General features: G+C 46.7%; 1 non-coding gene across 1 annotated transcript; it reads right to left on the bottom strand.

Moving 5' to 3' along the window:
- Positions 1-4512: 4512 nt before the first annotated feature.
- TRNAT-AGU (transfer RNA threonine (anticodon AGU)) lies at positions 4513-4588 on the bottom strand. Its single transcript has one exon. It is a non-coding gene; the product is annotated as a tRNA-Thr (tRNA).
- Between the last annotated feature and the right edge of the window lie 382 nt (positions 4589-4970).

Below are 4970 nucleotides of genomic sequence, written 5' to 3'. Positions count from 1 at the left end.
AGGAGAAAGAAGAACCATGAACAAAAGTTTTTGAGCCATATGTAAATTAAAGATTGTGTCTTTTTTTTTTTTTCTTTTACTTAGAGGCGGGGAGGCAGAGAGACAGACTCCTGCATACATCCCACCAGAATCCACCCAGCAAGCCCCCTACAGGGCGATGCTCTGCCCATCTGGAGCTGTTGCTCCATTGCTCAGCAACCAAGATATTTCAGCACTTGAGGGGAGGCCATGGAGCCATCCTCAGCACCCGGGGCCAACTTATTTGAATTGAGCCATGGCTACAGGAGGGGGCAGGGAGGTGGGAGGAGAGAAAGATGAGAGATAAAGAGAGAGAGAGAGAGAAGAGGGAGGGGTAGAGAAGCAGATGGTCGCTTCTCCTATGTGCACTGACCGGGAATCGAACCCAGGACTTTCACACACCAGGCCAGTGCTCTACCACTGAGCCAACTGGCCAGGGCCTAAAGATTATTTCTGATCCCACTGATGGAGACCTTTGAGCCACTGTGGACCCAGGAGCACCTTCCAGATCCAGTTGCCCTGCACTGCACCCACACTGGGGTTTGGGTTCTGAGGTATCTGAGCAGTTACATGTGGGTCCAAATAATATAACCTTTTGTTTGAGCTGATTCTGCTGTGTATCTACCTCTTGCAATGGGAACAAATGAAATTTAACATTTTATTTAACCCAATCTGTTCAAAATATTATCATTACAACATAAAATGAATATGAAATTTTTAATAAGCATATTTGACTGCACAACTCTAGGGAACCATTCCAATGGGGCCTCTGGTCCCACTAAGTATACAGATAAAGCCCTTCCAGAAAGTCCCAAAGTTAAAAACATCCAACTTACGTACAACTTGTACTTACAACTTGTACTTACAGATAGCCCCCATAAGGGCTATTGGTAATCAACTGCAGTTGGACATCAGTGAAAATATCATAGAATTACTCAACTCCATGGCAAAGAACTAACCAATGAAGATCTCACGGAACTAGAGCAGTAGATGATAGCATTAAGAAAAGAAAACAGAGACCCCAAAACTCCAAGACCTAAAAAGTTTTCTACAAAATTAACTGATGCTTTTCACCTCATTGAAGCAGGAATGGCAAAGTTAGAGAGCAAGATCCTGATACAGAGAGGTTCACCCAAGTTTACTGTACAGTTAAAGCTCTGTGCAAACCTCCCGTGACGCCTACTAAGACTCTGACTCCAGCAGCAGAACCAAACCCTGCTCTCTAACTCCAGTCCCGTCCTCACCCACCAAGCCCAGCATCTTCTGCATCATCCAAGATTGTTTAAGGTTGTATTTGAAAATGTCTAAGTATTATATTTATATGCACAGAAAGGTAAAACTAAATACTTTATTAAGACAAACATCTGTCTAAATTGCATTTAATAGGTAAAATGTACCTGTTCCAACTTTCATACAAATTTAACTTAAGAACAAACCTACGGCCTGACCTGTGGTGGCTCAGTGGATAAAGAATTTATTTTATTTTATTTTTTGGATAAAGCATTTACCTGGAACAATGACATCGCTGGTTCAAAACCCTGGGCTTGTCCGGTCAAGGCACATATGGGATTGATGCTTCCTGCTCCTCCCCCACTTCTCTCTCTTTCTCTCTCTCTCCTCTATGAAATAAATAAAATCTTTTTAAAAAATACGTTTAAAAATTTTTTTAAATAAAGAACAAACCTACAGAACCATCTGGTTCACAACCCGGACTCCCTGAATCTGGATCATTCAGGTCCTAAGCTCATCCTTTCCTTTATTGTCTAAATTGACTGATTTTGTTTCTCCAGAATCTTAACTCCAATGATCTGGGTGCACAAAAGTGACAAATTTACCTGGGAGCATATGAAGAACCCATGCTTTTAGGTTTGGATATTAGAATAAGATTGGGATGATTTGCCAGCCTGGAAAAATGTGTCAAGGATTCCATATCATGTGAACTCACCCAGCTCGCACCATGGAGGCAGGGGCGCCCTGGAAACATAAAACAGTGTCCAGCTCTGTCTCACTGTAAAAACAGCTATTACAGAGTGGACATTGGTATCGCCCCACCCCTACAGTCAAAGAAACTGAAACTGAGAGGTGGTGTGGCTTGCTGGAAGCCACTCACCGGTGGTAGTAAAGTCAAGATTCAAACCAGGATCCCTCTAATTCCAAAAGTGGTGCTTTTCATGGTGCTTCAGGTATCAGGGACTTAGGTTTAAAAATAACCATTCTAGCCTGACCAGGAAGTGATGCAGTGGATAGAGTGTCAGCCTAGGATGCAGAGGACCCACTCTCAAAACCCCAAGGTCATTGACCGGAGCACGGGGTGGCTGAGTTGAGCATGGGATCATAGACTTGACTCCATGGTCGTTGGCTTGAGCCCTAAGGTTGCTGGCTTGAAACTCAAGATTTGAGCCCAAGGTTACTGGCTTGAGCAAGGGTCACTGGGCTTGGCTAAAGCCCCCCAGTCAAGGCACATATGAGAAAGCAATCAATGAACAACTAAGGTGACACAGCTATGAGTTGATGCTTCTCATCTCTCTCCCTTCCTGTCTGTCTCTCTCTCTGTCTCACTCACTAAAAAAATTAAAAAATAATAATAAAATAACTGTTCCAGAAAACAAAATCTAAGGTAAAGTAGGAAGTGTTGCTCTGGTTGTTTTAGCATGTTATTCAGGTCCCAGCCTCAAGTACTCTGCACACGAAAGCCTTCTCTGTGCGGCAGAGCAAGCTGATCCCAGCACCGGGGGAAACTCGGCTTCCCTCCCTTCCTGCTCTGCTGAAAAAAGTCTGGGCCAGGCCAGCCTGCACCTTGCTGGCCAACGTGTTGGGTAGAAGCGAAAGCCATACTCCTTGCTGGGTGAAGGGAGAGGGATAAGATGACATCTGTTAAGCACACAGCGCATCTTGGAATCACAGCACTCTCCCAAGCTTTCCTCATGACCTTTGGATCTGCCCTTAGTATGTCATGCTGCCTGCAGGAGACTCGTTCTCCCGCTCCACTCTCTGGAATTGCTCCTCAGACCCAGCCCAGGCCCCTTGATCCCTAGCATGCATTAAAAAACTCACCTATGTGGGCCTGAGTTTAATTACACTCGTCAGGCAAGGGATTTGGGGAGCTTTAATTTAAGGCTGATGTTGAATGCTTTTAAATTATTTTAAATTTTCTGAGGCACCTAGGCGCAATACACACCTTTTATAAATTACAGAGCAAATGCTGTGGAGGCTCGGTGCACAGAAGGGGCAAGGATCAGAACAGATCCCCAAAGGATGAAATACATTTCTGGCAATGAGGAAGACCTTAGCGCACACCCGTCATTATTGTTAATGGGACTGGGGTGTTTAACTCACTCTCGGGGCGCACTACAATGCAAACTTGGCTCTTGGGATTCAGTTTCTCGCTGCTCCCTGCCTGCTTAGTAGCACTGAGCCCTGGTGAAATGTGTGTCAAGTTCTTCAAAACAATTATTGCTGCTAGAGGAAAAATGATCAGCAAGGTACTCTGAAGTTAACACCTCCTCAGAGCTGGAAATGGAAATAAATTCTAGAAACGTTTGCATTCTGTTTAATATGAATCTTCAGACATCTGTGCTGCCATGTGCAAAACAGGAGAGGGATTTTTTAACAGATGATAATGAGTTTATGAAGGCGCTCGCAGGTCCACAGGCCAGAGTAATGAACTGGTGGTCACACTCGCATTCTCGCCACGGTTCTGCTGTGTGGCTGTGGGTGAGCTACTTCAACTCTCCAGGCCTCCTTTTGGGAGTCTAACTAACAGGGGTGTTTAAATCAATAATTTATGTTAGAAGCTAAATAATGATGCAAGTTGCTGGTAAGAGTGCAGGAAGTCCCATCACATGCCACTGACATCCTTCAAAATGAGTAGAGCAGCAAGATGTCTAAATGATTGCTCCTGTGGAAAGGTGTGTAACCACTGTGACCCAGACCCTGTTAGTTCCTGGACAGAGAGGAGATTTGGGAGTAAAGCCCAAGGATAGGATGGGAGAACCCCTCCACCAAGAACATACCACTTATAGTTAGAAATAGAGCCAGAAAAAAAAAAGTTTTTTAGGTGAGAGGAGGGGAGACAGAGACAGACTCTTGCATGCACCCTGAGCGAGATCCACCTGTACTGGCGATCCTCTGCCCATATAGGGCCATTGTTGGCAACTGAGCTATTTCTTTTTTTTTTTTTTTTGCATTTTTTTTTCTGAAGCTGGAAACAGGGAGAGACAGTCAGACAGACTCCCGCATGCGCCCGACCGGGATCCACCCGGCACACCCACCAGGGGCGACGCTCTGCCCACCAGGGGGTGATGCTCTGCCCATCCTGGGCGTCGCCATGTTGCGACCAGAGCCACTCTAGCGCCTGAGGCAGAGGCCACAGAGCCATCCCCAGCGCCCGGGCCATCTTTGCTCCCATGGAGCCTTGGCTGCGGGAGGGGAAGAGAGAGACAGAGAGGAAGGCGCAGCGGAGGGGTGGAGAAGCAAATGGGCGCTTCTCCTATGTGCCCTGGCCGGGAATCGAACCCGGGTCCTCCGCACACTAGGCCGACGCTCTACCGCTGAGCCAACCGGCCAGGGCAACTGAGCTATTTTTTAGCACCTGAGGTAGAGACTCCATTCTCAGCACCCAGGGCCAACTTGCTGGGACCAGTCAAGCCATGGCTGCGGGAGGTGAAGAGAGAACGAGAGAGAGTGAAGGGGGAGAGGGAGGAATGGAGAAGGGGAGGGGTGGAGAAGGGGAGGGGTGGAGTTTCAAACCCAGGGCATCCACATGCTGGGCGGATGCTCTACCACTGAGACACCTGGCCAGGGCTTAGAGCCAGAAAGTTCTGACACAAATTCCAAGGTATAAACTAGGATGTTAAAATGGAACCTGTTATGTCTCAGTTTTGGTTGAGGCACCAGAGGCTGAGAAGTGCCAGTGAACAGTAGGAGCCAGGAAAACCCCATCCAAAGCAAGG

Source organism: Saccopteryx leptura, chromosome 4 (assembly GCF_036850995.1).
Source record: "Saccopteryx leptura isolate mSacLep1 chromosome 4, mSacLep1_pri_phased_curated, whole genome shotgun sequence".
Classification (NCBI taxonomy): Eukaryota; Metazoa; Chordata; class Mammalia; order Chiroptera; family Emballonuridae; genus Saccopteryx; species Saccopteryx leptura.
This window is presented reverse-complemented; position numbering and strand designations above follow the sequence as displayed.